Source organism: Tympanuchus pallidicinctus, unplaced genomic scaffold, assembly GCF_026119805.1.
Source record: "Tympanuchus pallidicinctus isolate F22 unplaced genomic scaffold, pur_lepc_1.0 scaffold50, whole genome shotgun sequence".
Classification (NCBI taxonomy): domain Eukaryota; kingdom Metazoa; phylum Chordata; class Aves; order Galliformes; family Phasianidae; genus Tympanuchus; species Tympanuchus pallidicinctus.
This window is the reverse complement of record NW_026294770.1, coordinates 112,254-132,613: the sequence shown is the minus strand read 5'-3', so window position 1 is coordinate 132,613 and position 20,360 is coordinate 112,254. Positions and strand designations below refer to the sequence as shown.

The window sequence follows — 20,360 nt, the reverse complement described above, 5'->3', positions numbered from 1 at the left end:
ACCCCCAGAAATGCTGAAAATGGCATTTGAGAGAATAAAAAATGTTGTGCTCCTGTTTTCGCCCCACAAGACAGAGATGTATAGGCCAGCCTGGAGTCTCTGATAACATGGAGAAAGTCTGCTGATACTCTTTTTCTTCCTATCTAACATTATTACTGTATTTTCCCTTTAGACATCTCTGTTAGTAACCCCAAAATGCACCCTTAGTAACCTGCTTACCTCCCTAAAACTCTGGGCTGGGAGACAGGACTCTGTGGCAATGCTGCCATAGGAAAGAGGAACTGATTCCTGTCTGCTCCTGCTGCTCGCTGTCCACAGGGCCTCTGCTTGGGGTGGCATCATTTCTCTTCAGACTCATTAAACACTTTCTGCATCTCTTATTTTTTTCTGCATTGGTGTTTGTTTGTTGTTGTTTTTCCCTCCACTTGCGTAGAGGGTGGCCAAAGGAGAAAGCAATGCCTTTGATGAGAACAAGCCAGGAAAACTCCATCACTCCTCTGTTTACTGGAGGTCAGTGCACACCGCAGACATTCACTTTTCAAGCACTCTCTCTTGAAGGAGAGGAAGAGATTCCAGGATGTTCCTCTACCACCAATGACCATCAGTCCCTGCCTTGATGTGTTTCTCCTTAACAGATCTCCTTGACCCTTCAGAAAATCATGTGAATGGGAATGCTGATGAATGTCATTCTCAGGAGATGATTTCTGTGCCTGGGGAAGGCCCAGGGAAGCCAGAACTCCCATCAAACTCTTTGGGAAGTGTGTTCCTCTTGGTTTGGGTGGAGCTGTTTTGGGGAAGAAGACTCAGAGAATGATGTTTCCAAAGACCATCAGCAACTGGGAAGGCAAATTTGTCTCATGTTTGATGGCATTCTGTCTCCTCCATTTTCCTATGTATTCAACCTCCAGATCCAGGGGGCAAAACTCTGTGGTGCCTGTGGATGGACTGTGGGTAAAGCATCCCTCTACAGTTGTAACACCTTCTGCAGAGCTCCTGTCTGGCCCACATTTTTCCAAGTTACCTATGGCTGAATGGATGCACAAGTCAGTACTGCTACCAGCTACAAGCCTACCCTTCTCCAGGACAGACCCTCTGAGAGCAGAAATCACCACCTGCACTAAGACATGTCAGTGCATTTAGATTCTGCACTCAGCAGCATCCGTGTACTTTCCCTCAGTCACATGGGAATGCATCTGCCCAAATACAGAACACTGTCTTCTCCCAGGTACCAAGATCCTTCGGCGTACCCTGAGCCCTGGGGATGAAACAGCCCTTGTGCTCCATGTAAGCACATAACATTCCCTGCCTTTAGTTTTTCAATCTTGTATGTGATTTGCCTGCTGTATAACCAGGCTGCCTGCCACCTATTACTGTGTTGTTCCTTGTGTCTTTGACAATAGCATCTGAAGACATTTCCTCTGAAACACTGTAGGAAGGAGTGAATGGAATACAACTGATATGTTGATCTCTGCATCCTTGGCTTGACAAGTCTGCACTGTTGGGCCTTGCATTTAGGAATTGAGAAGCCCTTCCCTTATCCCTGAGGAACTGCGGTAATGGAATCAGCTGGAGTGCACCATGCCCAGCTGTGCTCCGTGTGCTGGACGGAATAATGTCAGAAACAGAGTTCCATCATGTGAAAAGAAGATGGAGCTTCTATGGAAAGGGTCTGCACAGTGTGACTTGGGTAAATCCACTGGTTCTGTCTGATGCAGAACAAAGATGGTGTTCCCAGCACCAGAAGGGAGTTGGGATTTATTTGCTGTCTCTAGACCTCTCCCTATTGTGTTTTACTAAATACAGCACTTATTTTCACAGTTTACTGCTGTGCCTTTCTTTGGGGATCTGGAAAGAATGCCACCCAACTTCTGGTCCCATTCTCTCATCCCTGGGACAGAACAGGAGGAGGAAAAAGAGTCCAGCAGAATTTTCCTGAGAGCAGATGAAGTCATGACCAGGAGCTGGGCCACTTATTGCAAGAAGGGCCTCAAAGAGCTACTAAGGAGTGACCCAAGCTGATATTTCCCTTTCTTGGACTCTTCCAGTGCATTTTGCCCAAATGGATTTGTACTGACCAGAAATGCTTGAGTCTCTCTTCCAGCTACTCTTAGGGTGCAAGGACTAAATGAAGCATAAAGCCTGAAAATGAAATTGAACAGCACAGGAAAACAATGTGCTGTCTATATCTGCACTGTTTTGCATTCAAGTGGAGCTTCTTAAAGAATATTATTGTTGTCTTTTCTCCTCAGAGATCTCTGTTTTACCCCTCAACACCAGCCTCAAGTGACCTGCTTGCCTCCCTGAAATGAGGGCCCTGTGGCAACACTGTTGTAGGAATGATTCTTGTCTGTTCCTGCTGCTCCCCACACTCAATGTCTACTCTGGGAGTGATTTTATTTCCTTCTTCAGACTCATTAAATATTTGCAGCACCCTTTATTGTGTCCTTCCTGCTTCTGTGGAAGAAGGGTGGCTTCTTCTTAATCCAAGAGCAGTGGCAAAAGCTAACTGGACATAGCAGTGGTTGTACCTGGGTAAGAGAAACAAGAAGATGTAATGTATGCAAAGGAACAGTTGAATCTGGCAACTGCCAAAGCATTTGGTCTAGGCATGTTTTTTGAGGGAAAGATTTTCAAAGCATGGCAAGTGTGTGTTTCTCCCTGTGGGGAGATGTAAACTGATACTGAAATTCCCCTGCATTCCCCAGGCTTTGTGCACCTGCAGTCAGATCTCCTGCACTTCAGCCAAGCCTCAACAGTGCAGAAGGGCTGCTGCTGGGAGGTGTCTGGTGAGGCTTTATTTGTGGGATGATGGCAGGGCTGGATTTGGATCCAGGTGGGGGTGTCCCAACCACAACATTCATCAGCGCAGTGTCATCAGCAGCCAGTTGTTCCCAAGAGGAGAGAATCCGCATGTTCCCTGTGTCTTGCCTTTCCTGTTGTTTTCTACCTAGAAGCCTTCAGTCACACCTTCAGCCAGGCCAATCCTGGCTCCCTTTTTTGTTGAAAGAAACACAGCGTCCACAAATCATCTCATCATCTGTGAAATGCAGGGAATCATGGAACCATAGCATATGCTGAGGTAGAACAGACAAAGACATGTAGCCTTAATGGAAGCTAAACCACAATCCTTTTGAGTCCTGCCTCAATTCCAACACAGTCTTTTGTATCTTTTTAAAAAAATCTCTTAAAAAGTGGTGAAATGGAAGCACAAGTGCAGAATTCCTTTTGGTGAGTGTCAGAAACTACCGTGAAAGCAGAGCGCTTTGGTCAGTAAGGACAGGAACCATGAAATTCCTCTCCCAAAGGCCAGGGTCCCAGCACCACAGGGGAAGTGCACAGTGATATTACTGCTGTAATTGTGTATGTGAATCAAAGGGCAACACTGAGAAGATTAGACAGTCAGTGATCCTCAGATGACTGCCTTTCACCTGCAAATACAAGTGCTTTTCCTGATGACACAGAAATTCTCCAGTTTTGGGAACAATGCTTTACCAGATCTCAAGAAGATGAACGTGCTAAGGAGGACATACACTGGGGTCCTCAGGTGCCTTTTACTTCCCACGGTGACAAAGGTGAGGCCATTCCCATCAAGATTAGGAGACATGTGGAAGAGAAAACAAAACCACGACCATGTGTCAACGACCATGTGTGGTCTGATTAAATCATAAATATCAGTTTGGTCACCAATGTCTGGCTCTCCTTTGCTATGACTCTAGCAATGACAGCATGATCACTGCTGTTTCATTGAAGCCATTGTCCCCAGTGTCACTACATCGCTCCTACTGGTCTCTCTAGGTGTTCCCTTCTCTCCCAGTTGCTGCATCCTCTGACAAACAGTCCTCTGAAAATAGGACTACTTAATCCCAAAGAAGCCAACAGATTCCCATAGAAATTTCTTTCCACCTGAGCCAGAAGATGGGATGGCCTTATAGAAGCAAATGAGTGTTGGAAATGCTGGGGACACCAGGGAAAGACTAGATCTAGGCTGCAGGCTCTAATCAGCTACACACAAACACATCAGCCTTCCCTACACTTTTTCAGACTTTAGATGCCCAGGTTGCACCAGTACCTGACACCAGTACACAGATGGGACTCTGTGGGCTTCGGGACCAGCTGAACCCGTGCACATGGTTAGCCCAATTCTGTGTACATGTGCGCTTGCACATCCCATGTGTGCAAACACACAAACGCACCTGTGCCTGCATACAGGTATTCTTAGATCAATGCTCTTACACAGGCACATTCAAACAGTGCGCAGAAACACAAAACACAGAAACAAAAGCTCACACACACTTCAGGTACGTGTGTGCACTCATCACTCATGCTCGTGCACACACATGGCTGGAGAAGCAGAACGTCAGGCCATGTGGAGCTGACTGAGGAGACACTGGCGACTTTTGTGGTAGGGCAAGGCTGCAGTGCTCTGAGCAGGACAAGGCTCCAGATGAGCTGCCAGCACAGTTTGAAGACGTGCAGGGATGGCCCAGCGAGAGGAGCCCAAGGAGGTCACACAGTTTGACGGAATGAGGAAGAGAATTGAAATAGATGAAATTGGTGAGCAGTCCAGCCCACCTGCCATGGCATCTAAACACAGGAGACCACTGGAGATGCTTGGAATGGAGAAAAAGAGGAAGACTTGACAGATCTGCATGCAAGGTAGCCCCAGGCCAGCATCACTTGCCTGAGATGGATCCATCTCAGCACTTTGAGTACTCTGCCATCACTGACTCATTCCTGGCCCAGAAGTCCTGGGGCCTCTCAATTTCAGCACTCAGAAGAAGCCTGCAGGAGGGAATGGTTGTGGCATAAGCAAGGAAATGAACAAACAACATGAAGGGAAGCAGCCACACAGCTCATGTCAGTGACTGTTTTCCATTCTTCACAAGCACCTTAGAAAATTGTCACTTCCATGAAGGCTATGCCTGCGCTTGGGGCATTGCAGGGTCACCATAATTCCCTGGATTCCTTCACCCTCTAATCAACATCTCTCACCTATTTCTTCTCGGTAACCACGTGGGCCTGAAACCCTTCTCCCACATTATTTTTGATTATGCAGATACCTTATGTGCTGGGTTCTGGTGCTGATTCTTATGGGAGGGAGAGGGTAGGAGGAGGACTGTGTCAGAATCTATGTGGGGCTTGTCTCAGACAGATTTTCCAATAAGAGAGAGACAGGCGCCTCATTGCATTTGGCTTTTCCTTTTAGATCATCTATGGATGAAGCAAAGACTGCATTTTGTCTATTTCTGCAATTTTATATGGCCATAAGTATCTTCCTTTTGACCAAAGGCTGAGAGTCTTGGGAGCGTTTAGCCTGGAGAAGACAAAGAGGAGATCTTAACAATGCTTATAAATATGGAAATGGCAGGTGTCAAGAGGATGCAGCTAGATCCTTTTCAGAGGTGCCCAGTGATAGAACAGGTGGGAAAAAGCACAAGCTAGTACACAGGAAGCTCCATCCAAACATGGAAGATAACTTCTTCACTTTGAGCATGAATGAGCAGAGCACTGGAACAAGCAGCCCAGAGAGATTTTGGAATCTCCTTTTCTGGAGATATTCAAAACCTACCTGGATGCTTTCCTGTTCAGCCTGATCTAGGGAAAATTCTCTGATTCCATTAGCCAAAAAAATGCTACATTGGTGTGCTCATGGGAGCGTGGTGGTCTGCTCCTCATATGTCCCTGTGATCTGCTTTCTCCTCAGCGTCTCTCCCACATACAGCTTAAGCCTGATCCTGTGCCTGCCGTACCAGCCTTGTGGCCTGACCCTGCTGGTCAAAAGCTGCAATGACACAGTGTCAGAAGACCAACGTCATCACTGTGACCCCTCCTGTGATGGTCTTGTTTGCCCCCATTGACGGCTCATTCCTGAAGAGCCATACTGTGAGATGCTCCACCTCTGCTGCCATTGGCAGCATCTGCAGCTGTTACAGTTTCTCATCAGCTCCAGGTGCTGAAAACTCTCCTACATTTACAGATGCTGCTGCAGCAGATGATTCCCCACTCACTGAAGCCAGTGATGAGATTCCAGACCAGCTCCCCTGGGGACCCAGAAGGTGATGCTGAACTGAGGACTAAGAACGTGGCCATTGATGTCAGGAAGGCTGAGTGTCCAGTGCTCTCTTCTAAAAACAGGGCAGCTAGGTCTCTCTGAAAACATGACTAAAGCCCAATTTCTCTGTCTTCTACTCTTCCCTTTCTTCTCTCCTTGTACACCTGAAGACCCCAAAAGCCTTCCTGGGGTTCTGCTGGCTGCTCTCCCTCTGTGGGGGAGGCAGACAGGTTATCAGCAGGATACCTGCAATAGAGGATGGGCACAAATTTCTGTCAGCTGCTGGTTACTGCGTGTACTGACAGCTTGCTCTCCAGGTGAGAACATTTCTCTCTTCAGAGTCCTTACAATTGTCTGCATTCCAACCTTTGCCTCTACACGATCCTCTTTCTGCTGGTCTCATGTAGACTGGAAGAAAGGCAATCTTTGTTGACAGGGGATAAGGCAAAGACATAAAGGGGGACTTTCATCCTCTGGAGAGATGGAGAGATGTGGATTTGATAGATGGTGAACTTAGTAGAGAAGCAATGGGTTGGACAGTTGCAGTTGAGAGGAAATGTCTGCCCTGGCTTCTCTGACAACGTGTCCAGTGTCTACCATTACACTCTTTTATATAATTTTATCTCAATTCTGTTAACAATCCCTTTTTCTCAAGGATCTCTTTTAGTTAGACCTAAAACGAGTCTTCTCTGACCTACTTTTGATTTTTTGCACCCATCTTTGATACAGCAGAAAAGAAATAGTCTTTGTCCCAGGTAGATTTATCTTCTGACCAGAAAAATGGAAATGGAACAGAGAACTCTTCTGGGAATTGTAGTCCATTCTTCTCTTCTGAGACAGGTAACAAAACTATCAGCAATCCATAGAAGAAAGAGAATTAGCTCTCTAACTTCAATACTCTACACGATATTATGATGTGGAATACTGTCAACAAAAGTGATAAAACCATGACAGCCCCTCTGCACTGAGCTACGCTGACTTCACTTGCCTCCTCCAGATCTGATCATCACTTGAGCTGAGGCTTCAGTCTCATCACTGCAATTCTGCCCTATGAATTTTTGAGCCTTTAATCACAGAACTTCAAAGAAACCTTCATTAGAGAATGGTCACATCATTAATTTGGAAATGAAAAGGTAGAACTGCAGGAAACCAAAAACCAGCCCATGTAATGAGAAGGGACAGCTTGCGTTCAAGGTTAGCTAGTCAGAGAATTAAGGCTTGTATCAACCGTGCCTGTAGACCTGCAGCGATGAAGGACCGATATAAAAGGCAGCTCAGTTCCCATCTCTTCCATCCACTTCTCTTGCCTTCTTTTGGTTGGGAAGCAGGTAAGTGTGAAGCCCCTTAACTGAATAGAAATGTTATCAGACAGTGGGTGCCATGCTATGGGAGACCACAGTGGAGATGATGTCTATACAAACTTTGCTTGGGCCACAGCTTACACGTGTTTAAATTGATGCACTCAGAAAGTCTCTCTGGGTCAGAGAGCTCACTGTAGGGTCCCTGCATAATGAAGGAACGTGACCTCCTTTCTCAGCTTTCTCTTCCAGCCTTAGCAGTTGTCTTGGGTATCCAGGCTGCCTCTCACATATCCTCATGCTCTACTTCCTTTTGTCCCTCTCTCCCAGGTGCACCTCCAGTCCCAAGTCATGTCCTGCTACACCCAGTGTGTGCCATGCCAGCCCTGCGGCCCCACTCCTCTGGCCAGCAGCTGCAATGAGCCCTGTGTCAGGCAGTGCCAGAACTCCACCATCGCCATTGAGCCCTCTCCCGTGGTGGTGACCCTGCCCGGACCCATCCTCAGCTCCTTCCCGCAGAACACCGTTGTGGGCTCCTCCACCTCCGCTGCTGTTGGCCGCATCCTCAGCTCTGAGGGCGTGCCCATCACCTCGGGGGGCTTTGACTTGTCCGGCTTGGGCAGCCGCTCCTGTGGCAGAAGGTGCCCGCCCTGCTGAAGCCGCTGGTCCCGGAGAAATTCTCCCAGAAAACAGGAACGTGGTGCTGGATCAACAAGACATCTTCAAGCCCCTGCATTCAGATTACCTGACCATCCTCAGCTACTCTAGGAAGTACTGGCAGGAAGAGGCATGCCTGGGCTTCCAGTAAAGCTGGCTCATACCTCCACATCTGTTCCTCTCCCCACGTACCTACCTCCTTCTCCAGTTTTTCTTTCTATTTCTCTTTTTCTTTTTTTCTGGTTTTTTTTTTTTTTTTTTTTTTTTTTTTTCAGTTTTTCCCTGTGCCCCTCTGAAATGTGAGGTTCCCCAGAACGATCTCATCCAGTGCTGGAAAATAAGGCATAAGTCTTGCATGAACTCAGTCTTTGAACTTAAACATGGGATCAGGCAAATCCTGCACTGTGAAGCCTCCTCTGAGGGTGATTTCATTTTCCTCTGTAAACATTCATTAAAGATTTCTGCATCTCATTTGAGCATTTGTTGCTTATTTCCACTGTGTATGGCCCCCAGAACTACCCAGGGAGAATGGCTCTGCTCCTGGGAGGTATAAGAGGTTAAGGAGATCCTTCTCCATTCCTATAAGAATGGGATGATGTGATAAATGAAATAGAAACAGAAATGTGTGGAGCTCTCTAGGGTGTCCAGCACAGCTCCTGCTGTCAGTTGTGTTGTCCTGCCAACCTCAAACATGGGTGTGTTTGACTCACATTGGCTTCAGTCAAGAGCTGCTGCGGACGCAGTGCCCGTTTCTGTGGAGAGCTCAGGGCGGCGCACCCCGGTCAGGATGGAGTTTGGCGGCCATGCAGGCAGCGCCCCCTGCGGGCCCGGACGGCACTGTGCCCCCGCCCCGCCCCAAGCGGTTCGTGCCCGGCCGCAGCCCCGGCTTCGCTTCCGTGCGCCCACGGCGCAGTAATACAGCGCCGCGTCCCCGAGCCGGGGCCGGGCGAGACGCAGGACGCTGGAGCGGCGGTCTGCCGACACCCACAGCTGCCCCTCCGGGTCCGGCACCTCCTTGGAGCCTGTAACGGCGCTGACGATTAATGCGGGGCCTCGGCCCGGTAGCTGACGGTACCAGTAGACGTAGCTGGCTTGTATGTTGGGGTGTGAGCAGGTGATGTTGATGCCGGTGCCCTCGGTGGTCTCTGCCGCTGGCTCTTGCTGCACCTGGGCTCTGCTCACAGCCGCTGCCGAGAAGAGAAGCAGCAGCAAAATCAGAAAATCCATTTTCTCTCCCAGAAATTTCATGCAGGAGGAGAGAGAGGTGCACGAGGTCAGAAAGATGCCAATCGTACAGAGGCGAGCGCGGCCCCGTCCCCCCCGCAGCCCCGCGCACCCAGCAGCACCGCGGCCCGGCACTGCCGCATCCCGCCGCTCCGCCGCCTGCTCCGCCCACGCCGTCTCCTCCTCGCCGCCGCCAGCTCCGCCCCGGGCTGCTCCAAACCGCCACGCTGTCCTTCATGTCTCTTAATGTCATCTAAAGACATCTGCATGCATGAGGGATGAGTTCCACCTATCATGTATATGTTTCAAAAAACATCCTCAACTTATATTCATTACTTATGTTGCACATACACAAATGCTTTCCCATACAGTATACAGATATTCCATACTTCCACATAAAATCACGGACGTAGGGTTCTGCCTCATAGCACACATTCCACGTTTTTGTGCTGGTGGTCCTACAACCCTCTAGGATGAAGTCATTACACTTCCTCCCTGTGTTCAGTGCATGAACCCCATGTCCAACAATGCTCAGTTAGCTCTTGGCCTCACTCACACAATACTTGCTTACAAAAAATGAGCTGATTCAAAGCAGAACTTCCCTCACCTACTCCATACAAGATGTTCAGCATATCACCGTTATCTGGTTGGTACAAGGGCACAGATTCTTCCTGTTACCTAAACAGAGTCCAGTGTATCCTTCAAGGAGCATTGGCAAGCTGAACAATATTGCCACAACTGGCATCACTAGGAAAAAAATAGTTTAATGTGAAGGTGGTCGATGAATGCTGGCAAAGAATTTCTAGAGATGTGGATGATGCCTCATGCTTGTCAAGGTTGACAGACATTTTAATAACGCTTTCGTGAACATGCTTTTCCTTGTGGTTAGCACTAATGAGGTCAGGTAGTTGAAGCTGATGATATTTGCAAGTGCCTTCCAATTCCTCTCCTGTCCATTAGCTCTGTTAGCAGGAAGACAGAGATTAACAGAATCTTTTGGCACCCTGAAGTGCCCCTGATGTGACCAGGACAGCTGTTATGTGGGACACACAAGTCAAACACATACTCAACTCCTCCTGCACATATGTGGAGTCATGCAAACCTCTGTACCCACAGGCAACTGCATAAATCCACTTGCACACAGGCTCCAGTTATTTCACACTAAACATACTGGTATCATTTGGATTTGTTGGATTCTTCCAGCACGTGAACTGAGTGTTCTGCCCACACTGATGTGTGCTGCCTGAAAATGCTTGGGTTTTTCTTCCTGCCACTCAAAAGATGCCTTTCATGGGCAAAGGGAGTGACATAAATCAGGATGTGACAAGTAGCAGCAACACAGGAAGCCAACACACAGCCCATAACATTAGCTGGGATGTTTTGCATTCAAAGAGATTCTTGTCATAAAATAATCACTGCTTCTAGGGATGCCTCTGGAAATGGGGCAGCTTGAGTCCATTATAAAAGCCAGCCCAGCTCCTTGCTCTCCCATATACTTCTGTTGCCTTCTTCATCTGGGGAACCAGGTGAGTGTGAAGCCCCTTCTTGTTCTCTTCCTTCTCCAAACAGAGTTCTGAGCTCAGCAGAACTCTCAGCTGCTATTAGTTCTGTTCCATGCCTGTTTCTGCTTGTCATGATCGAGAAGTAGGGAGAATGACTGTCATGGGAGGAGGGAGGTAAATAGGTGGGTTATGGGCCACCTATTGGTCTTGGCCCCAGTAACCTTCACTGGGCTCTGTCAGGATGAGACCAAGAATCCCTTGGACATCCCGAAGTTCCCAGCACTGCATGTACATTGGTTTCCTCATAGTGTGATGCTAGGCTGGTCCTCACGCATCCCCATGTTCTGCTTCCAAACAGGTGCACCTCCATCCCTGAGACATGTCCTGCTGTGACCAGTGTGTGCCATGCCGGCCCTGCGGCCCGACCCCTCTGGCCAGCAGCTGCAATGAGCCCTGTGTCAGGCAGTGCCAGAACTCCACCATCGTCATCCAGCCCTCTCCCGTGGTGGTGACCCTGCCCGGACCCATCCTCAGCTCCTTCCCGCAGAACACCGCCGTGGGCTCCTCCACCTCCGCTGCTGTTGGCAGCATCCTCAGCTCTGAGGGCGTGCCCATCACCTCGGGGGGCTTTGACCTCTCCTGCATTTCCAACCGCAGCTGTGGCAGAAGGTGCCCCCCCTGCTAAAGATGCTGGTTGATGTTCTAGACAAGGACCCCCAGAAATGCTGAAAATGGCATTTGAGAGAATAAAAAATGTTGTGCTTCTGTTTTCGCCCCACAAGACAGAGATGTATAGGCCAGCTTGGAGTCTCTGATAACATGAAAAAAGTCTGCTGATACTCTTTTTCTTCCTATCTAACATTATTACTGTATTTTCCCTTTAGACATCTCTGTTAGTAACCCCAAAATGCACCCTTAGTAACCTGCTTACCTCCCTAAAACTCTGGGCTGGGAGACAGGACTCTGTGGCAATGCTGCCATAGGAAAGAGGAACTGATTCCTGTCTGCTCCTGCTGCTCGCTGTCCACAGGGCCTCTGCTTGGGGTGGCATCATTTCTCTTCAGACTCATTAAACACTTTCTGCATCTCTTATTTTTTTCTGCATTGGTGTTTGTTTGTTGTTGTTTTTCCCTCCACTTGCGTAGAGGGTCGCCAAAGGAGAAAGCAACGCCTTTGATGAGAACAAGCCAGGAAAACTCCATCACTCCTCTGTTTACTGGAGGTCAGTGCACACTGCAGACATTCACTTTTCAAGCACTCTCTCTTGAAGGAGAGGAAGAGATTCCAGGATGTTCCTCCACCACCAATGACCATCAGTCCCTGCCTTGATGTGTTTCTCCTTAACAGATCTCCTTGACCCTTCAGAAAATCATGTGAATGGGAATGCTGATGAATGTCATTCTCAGGAGATGATTTCTGTGCCTGGGGAAGGCCCAGGGAAGCCAGAACTCCCATCAAACTCTTTGGGAAGTGTGTTCCTCTTGGTTTGAGTGGAGCTGTTTTGGGGAAGAAGACTCAGAGAATGATGTTTCCAAAGACCATCAGCAACTGGGAAGGCAAATTTGTCTCATGTTTGATGGCATTCTGTCTCCTCCATTTTCCTATGTATTCAACCTCCAGATCCAGGGGGCAAAACTCTGTGGTGCCTGTGGATGGACTGTGGGTAAAGCATCCCTCTACAGTTGTAACACCTTCTGCAGAGCTCCTGTCTGGCCCACATTTTTCCAAGTTACCTATGGATGAATGGATGCACAAGTCAGTACTGCTACCAGCTACAAGCCTACCCTTCTCCAGGACAGACCCTCTGAGAGCAGAAATCACCACCTGCACTGAGACATGTCAGTGCATTTAGATTCTGCACTCAGCAGCATCCGTGTACTTTCCCTCAGTCACATGGGAATGCATCTGCCCAAATACAGAACACTGTCTTCTCCCAGGTACCAAGATCCTTCGGCGTACCCTGAGCCCTGGGGATGAAACAGCCCTTGTGCTCCATGTAAGCACATAACATTCCCTGCCCTTAGTTTTTCAATCTTGTATGTGATTTGCCTGCTGTATAACCAGGCTGCCTGCCACCTATTACTGTGTTGTTCCTTGTGTCTTTGACAATGGCATCTGAAGACATTTCCTCTGAAACACTGTAGGAAGGAGTGAATGGAATACAACTGATATGTTGATCTCTGCATCCTTGGCTTGACAAGTCTGCACTGTTGAGCCTTGCATTTAGGAATTGAGAAGCCCTTCCCTTATCCCTGAGGAACTGCGGTAATGGAATCAGCTGGAGTGCACCATGCCCAGCTGTGCTCCGTGTGCTGGACGGAATAATGTCAGAAACAGAGTTCCATCATGTGAAAAGAAGATGGAGCTTCTATGGAAAGGGTCTGCACAGTGTGACTTGGGTAAATCCACTGGTTCTGTCCGATGCAGAACAAAGATGGTGTTCCCAGCACCAGAAGGGAGTTGGGATTTATTTGCTGTCTCTAGACCTCTCCCTATTGTGTTTTACTAAATACAGCACTTATTTTCACAGTTTACTGCTGTGCCTTTCTTTGGGGATCTGGAAAGAATGCCACCCAACTTCTGGTCCCATTCTCTCATCCCTGGGACAGAACAGGAGGAGGAAAAAGAGTCCAGCAGAATTTTCCTGAGAGCAGATGAAGTCATGACCAGGAGCTGGGCCACTTCTTGCAAGAAGGGCCTCAAAGAGCTACTAAGGAGTGACCCAAGCTGATATTTCCCTTTCTTGGACTCTTCCAGTGCATTTTGCCCAAATGGATTTGTACTGACCAGAAATGCTTGAGTCTCTCTTCCAGCTACTCTTAGGGTGCAAGGACTAAATGAAGCATAAAGCCTGAAAATGAAATTGAACAGCACAGGAAAACAATGTGCTGTCTATATCTGCACTGTTTTGCATTCAAGCGGAGCTTCTTAAAGAATATTATTGTTGTCTTTTCTCCTCAGAGATCTCTGTTTTACCCCTCAACACCAGCCTCAAGTGACCTGCTTGCCTTCCATACAATTCCTGGCTTCAAAATGAGGGTTCTGTGGCAAAGCTGCCATTGGAATGATTCTTGTCTGCTCCTGCTGCTCCCCACACTCAGTGTCTACTCTGGGAATGATTTTATTTCCTTCTTCAGACTCATTAAATATTTGCAGCAACCATTATTGTGTCCTTCCCTGCTTCTGAGGAAAAAGGGTGGCTTCTACTAAATCCAAGAGCAGTGGCAAAAGCTAACTGGACATAACAGTGGTTGTCTTAGGATAAGAGAAACAAGAAGATGTAATGTATGCAAAGGAACAGTTGAATCTGGCAACTGCCAAAGCATTTGGTCTAGGCATGTTTTTGAGGGAAAGATTTTCAAAGCATGGCAAGTGTGTGTTTCTCCCTGTGGGGAGATGTAAACTGATACTGAAATTCCCCTGCATTCCCCAGGCTTTGTGCACCTGCAGTCAGATCTCCTGCACTTCAGCCAAGCCTCAACAGTGCAGAAGGGCTGCTGCTGGGAGGTGTCTGGTGAGGATGCATTTGGGGGATGATGGCAGGGCTGGATTTGGATCCAGGTGGGGGTGTCCCAACCACAACATTCATCAGCGCAGTGTCATCAGCAGCCAGTTGTTCCCAAGAGGAGAGAATCCGCATGTTCCCTGTGTCTTGCCTTTCCTGTTGTTTTCTACCTAGAAGCCTTCAGTCACACCTTCAGCCAGGCCAATCCTGGCTCCCTTTTTTGTTGAAAGAAACACAGCGTCCACAAATCATCTCATCATCTGTGAAATGCAGGGAATCATGGAACCATAGCACATGCTGAGGTAGAACAGACAAAGACATGTAGCCTTAATGGAAGCTAAACCACAATCCTTTTGAGTCCTGCCTCAATTCCAACACAGTCTTTTGTATCTTTTTAAAGAAATCTCTTAAAAAGTGGTGAAATGGAAGCACAAGTGCAGAATTCCTTTTGGTGAGTGTCAGAAACTACCGTGAAAGCAGAGCGCTTTGGTCAGTAAGGACAGGAACCATGAAATTCCTCTCCCAAAGGCCAGGGTCCCAGCACCACAGGGGAAGTGCACAGTGATATTACTGCTGTAATTGTGTATGTGAATCAAAGGGCAACACTGAGAAGATTAGACAGTCAGTGATCCTCTGCCTTTCACCTGCAAATACAAGTGCTTTTCCTGATGACACAGAAGTTCTCCAGTTTTGGGAACAATGCTTTACCAGATCTCAAGAAGATGAACGTGCTAAGGAGGACATACACTGGGGTCCTCAGGTGCCTTTTACTTCCCACGGTGACAAAGGTGAGGCCATTCCCATCAAGATTAGGAGACATGTGGAAGAGAAAACAAAACCACGACCATGTGTCAACGACCATGTGTGGTCTGATTAAATCATAAATATCAGTTTGGTCACCAATGTCTGGCTCTCCTTTGCTATGACTCTAGCAATGACAGCATGATCACTGCTGTTTCATTGAAGCCATTGTCCCCAGTGTCACTACATCGCTCCTACTGGTCTCTCTAGGTGTTCCCTTCTCTCCCAGTTGCTGCATCCTCTGACAAACAGTCCTCTGAAAATAGGACTACTTAATCCCAAAGAAGCCAACAGATTCCCATAGAAATTTCTTTCCACCTGAGCCAGAAGATGGGATGGCCTTATAGAAGCAAATGAGTGTTGGAAATGCTGGGGGCACCAGGGAAAGACTAGATCTAGGCTGCAGGCTCTAATCAGCTACACACAAACACATCAGCCTTCCCTGCACTTTTTCAGACTTTAGATGCCCAGGTTGCACCAGTACCTGACACCAGTACACAGATGGGACTCTGTGGGCTTCGGGACCAGCTGAACCCGTGCACATGGTTAGCCCAATTCTGTGTACATGTGCACTTGCACATCCCATGTGTGCAAACACACAAACGCACCTGTGCCTGCATACAGGTATTCTTAGATCAATGCTCTTACACAGGCACATTCAAACAGTGCGCAGAAACACAAAACACAGAAACAAAAGCTCACACACACTTCAGGTATGTGTGTGCACTCATCACTCATGCTCGTGCACACACATGGCTGGAGAAGCAGAACGTCAGGCCATGCGGAGCTGATTGAGGAGACACTGGCGACTTTTGTGGTAGGGCAAGGCTGCAGTGCTCTGAGCAGGACAAGGCTCCAGATGAGCTGCCAGCACAGTTTGAAGACGTGCAGGGATGGCCCAGCGAGAGGAGCCCAAGGAGGTCACACAGTTTGACGGAATGAGGAAGAGAATTGAAACAGGTGAAATTGGTGAGCAGTCCAGCCCACCTGCCATGGCATCTAAACACAGGAGACCACTGGAGATGCTTGGAATGGAGAAAAAGAGGAAGACTTGACAGATCTGCATGCAAGGTAGCCCCAGGCCAGCATCACTTGCCTGAGATGGATCCATCTCAGCACTTTGAGTCCTCCGCCATCACTGACTCATTCCTGGCCCAGAAGTCCCGGGGCCTCTCAATTTCAGCACTCAGAAGAAGCCTGCATGACAGAATGGTTGTGGCATAAGCAAGGAAATGAACAAACAACATGAAGGGAAGCAGCCACACAGCTCATGTCAGTGACTGTTTTCCATTCTTCACAAGCACCTTAGAAAATTGTCACTTCCATGAAGGCTATGCCTGCGCTTGGGGCATTGCAGGGTCACCATAATTCCTTGGATTCCTTCACCCTCTGATCAACATCTCTCACCTATTTCTTCTCGGTAACCACGTGGGCCTGAAACCCTTCTCCCACATTATTTTTGATTATGCAGATACCTTATGTGCTGGGTTCTGGTGCTGATTCTTATGGGAGGGAGAGGGTAGGAGGAGGACTGTGTCAGAATCTATGTGGGGCTTGTCTCAGACAGATTTTCCAATAAGAGAGAGACAGGAGCCTCATTGCATTTGGCTTTTCCTTTTAGATCATCTATGGATGAAGCAAAGACTGCATTTTGTCTATTTCTGCAATTTTATATGGCCATAAGTATCTTCCTTTTGACCAAAGGCTGAGAGTCTTGGGAGCGTTTAGCCTGGAGAAGACAAAGAGGAGATCTTAACAATGCTTATAAATATGGAAATGGCAGGTGTCAAGAGGATGCAGCTAGATCCTTTTCAGAGGTGCCCAGTGACAGAACAGGTGGGAAAAAGCACAAGCTAGTACACAGGAAGCTCCATCCAAACATGGAAGATAACTTCTTCACTTTGAGCATGAATGAGCAGAGCACTGGAACAAGCAGCCCAGAGAGATTTTGGAATCTCCTTTTCTGGAGATATTCAAAACCTACCTGGATGCTTTCCTGTTCAGCCTGATCTAGGGAAAATTCTCTGATTCCATTAGCCAAAAAAATGCTACATTGGTGTGCTCATGGGAGCGTGGTGGTCTGCTCCTCATATGTCCCTGTGATCTGCTTTCTCCTCAGCGTCTCTCCCACATACAGCTTAAGCCTGATCCTGTGCCTGCCGTACCAGCCTTGTGGCCTGACCCTGCTGGTCAAAAGCTGCAATGACACAGTGTCAGAAGACCAACGTCATCACTGTGACCCCTCCTGTGATGGTCTTGTTTGCCCCCATTGACGGCTCATTCCTGAAGAGCCATACTGTGAGATGCTCCACCTCTGCTGCCATTGGCAGCATCTGCAGCTGTTACAGTTTCTCATCAGCTCCAGGTGCTGAAAACTCTCCTACATTTACAGATGCTGCTGCAGCAGATGATTCCCCACTCACTGAAGCCAGTGATGAGATTCCAGACCAGCTCCCCTGGGGACCCAGAAGGTGATGCTGAACTGAGGACTAAGAACGTGGCCATTGATGTCAGGAAGGCTGAGTGTCCAGTGCTCTCTTCTAAAAACAGGGCAGCTAGGTCTCTCTGAAAACATGACTAAAGCCCAATTTCTCTGTCTTCTACTCTTCCCTTTCTTCTCTCCTTGTACACCTGAAGACCCCAAAAGCCTTCCTGGGGTTCTGCTGGCTGCTCTCCCTCTGTGGGGGAGGCAGACAGGTTATCAGCAGGATACCTGCAATAGAGGATGGGCACAAATTTCTGTCAGCTGCTGGTTACTGCATGTACTGACAGCTTGCTCTCCAGGTGAGAACATTTCTCTCTTCAGAGTCCTTACAATTGTCTGCATTCCAACCTTTGCCTCTACACGATCCTCTTTCTGCTGGTCTCATGTAGACTGGAAGAAAGGCAATCTTTGTTGACAGGGGATAAGGCAAAGACATAAAGGGGGACTTTCATCCTCTGGAGAGATGGAGAGATGTGGATTTGATAGATGGTGAACTTAGTAGAGAAGCAATGGGTTGGACGGTTGCAGTTGAGAGGAAATGTCTGCCCTGGCTTCTCTGACAACGTGTCCAGTGTCTACCATTACACTCTTTTATATAATTTTATCTCAATTCTGTTAACAATCCCTTTTTCTCAAGGATCTCTTTTAGTTAGACCTAAAACGAGTCTTCTCTGACCTACTTTTGATTTTTTGCACCCATCTTTGATACAGCAGAAAAGAAATAGTCTTTGTCCCAGGTAGATTTATCTTCTGACCAGAAAAATGGAAATGGAACAGAGAATTCTTCTGGGAATTGTAGTCCATTCTTCTCTTCTGAGACAGGTAACAAAACTATCAGCAATCCATAGAAGAAAGAGAATTAGCTCTCTAACTTCAATATTCTACACGATATTATGATGTGGAATACTGTCAACAAAAGTGATAAAACCACGACAGCCCCTCTGCACTGAGCTACGCTGACTTCACTTGCCTCCTCCAGATCTGATCATCACTTGAGCTGAGGCTTCAGTCTCATCACTGCAATTCTGCCCTATGAATTTTTGAGCCTTTAATCACAGAACTTCAAAGAAACCTTCATTAGAGAATGGTCACATCATTAATTTGGAAATGAAAAGGTAGAACTGCAAGAAACCAAAAACCAGCCCATGTAATGAGAAGGGACAGCTTGCGTTCAAGGTTAGCTAGTCAGAGAATTAAGGCTTGTATCAACCGTGCCTGTAGACCTGCAGCGATGAAGGACCGATATAAAAGGCAGCTCAGTTCCCATCTCTTCCATCCACCTCTCTTGCCTTCTTTTGGTTGGGAAGCAGGTAAGTGTGAAGCCCTCTGTTATCCCCTTAACTGAATAGAAATGTTATCAGACAGTGGGTGCCATGCTATGGGAGACCACAGTGGAGATGATGTCTATACAAACTTTGCTTGGGCCACAGCTTACACGTGTTTAAATTGATGCACTCAGAAAGTCTCTCTGGGTCAGAGAGCTCACTGTAGGGTCCTGGCATACTGAAGGAACGTGACCTCCTTTCTCAGCTTTCTCTTCCAGCCTTAGCAGTTGTCTTGGGTATCCAGGCTGCCTCTCACATATCCTCATGCTCTACTTCCTTTTATCTCTCTCTCCCAGGTGCACCTCCAGTCCCAAGTCATGTCCTGCTACACCCAGTGTGTGCCATGCCGGCCCTGCGGCCCGACCCCTCTGGCCAGCAGCTGCAATGAGCCCTGTGTCAGGCAGTGCCAGAACTCCACCATCGTCATCCAGCCCTCTCCCGTGGTGGTGACCCTGCCCGGACCCATCCTCAGCTCCTTCCCGCAGAACACCGTTGTGGGCTCCTCCACCTCCGCTGCTGTTGGCAGCATCCTCAGCTCTGAGGGCGTGCCCATCACCTCGGGGGGCTTTGACTTGTCCGGCTTGGGCAGCCGCTCCTGTGGCAGAAGATGCCCGCCCTGCTGAAGCCGCTGGTCCTGGAGAAATTCTTCCAGAAAACAGGAACGTGGTGCTGGATCAACAAGACATCTCCAAGCCCCTGCATTCAGATTACCTGACCATCCTCAGCTATTCTATGAAATGCTGGCAGGAAGGGGCAATCCTGGGCTTTCTGACAGCCTGCCTCATGTCTCAGCTCTCATTCCTCATTCCTACTTGTCTCTGTCTCCACATCTTCTCTGATTTTTTTTTTTTCCTGTTAACCTCTAGGATGTGAGATTCCTCAGAACCAGTCCATACTCTGATAGAAAATAAGCCATGTGCCCTGCATGAAATCAAACATGGGATCATGGGAATCCTGTACTGTGGAGCCTCTGCTCTGAGTGATCTCATTTTCCTATTTAGACATTCATTAAAACTTTCTGCATCTTAATTTAAGTCTTTGATATTTCTTCTGACGTGCACAGCCTCCAGAGGTACAAAGAGAAAGACTTTGCTCCTCAAGTGTATAGGATGAATGTTTATGGAAGTCCTTCTCCATTCCCAGGAGAATGAGAGGTAATAACACACTGTAGAGACTGCTCTCTTTAGCTTTGCACCTGCAGTTGAAGAAGAGTGTTTATGCCTACAACTGCCCCTAAAGAGAACACAGCCTCTGCAGCACTCACAGGAAAAACTGTGCAGAGGGCCATACGAACATAGCATCCTACAGCCTCTGAGGAACAGGGCTCCTCCTGCTCTCATATGTACTGCACTGGGGAAGGACTAGAGAGTAGGAGATGGAATAAGACTGTGTGGATGTAAAACACAGCTTGTGTTGTCAGTTATGCCAGCCTACCTACCTCAAATACAGCTGTGTCTGATTGACACTGGTGGCAGCGACTGGCTGCTACGGTCGCTTTGCTCGAGAGCTCA

At 48.0% G+C, this 20,360-nt stretch overlaps 1 pseudogene and 2 gene segments (V, D, J or C); 1 reads left to right on the top strand and 2 right to left on the bottom strand.

The window, feature by feature from the left end:
- LOC128091707 (T cell receptor alpha variable 4-like) overlaps positions 1–20,360 on the bottom strand; it is a 149,450-nt gene that overhangs the window by 50,993 nt on the left and 78,097 nt on the right.
- LOC128091722 (T cell receptor alpha variable 1-2-like) overlaps positions 1–20,360 on the bottom strand; it is a 103,122-nt gene that overhangs the window by 60,289 nt on the left and 22,473 nt on the right.
- On the top strand, positions 10,526–11,472 carry LOC128091721 (feather keratin Cos1-1/Cos1-3/Cos2-1-like; annotated as a pseudogene).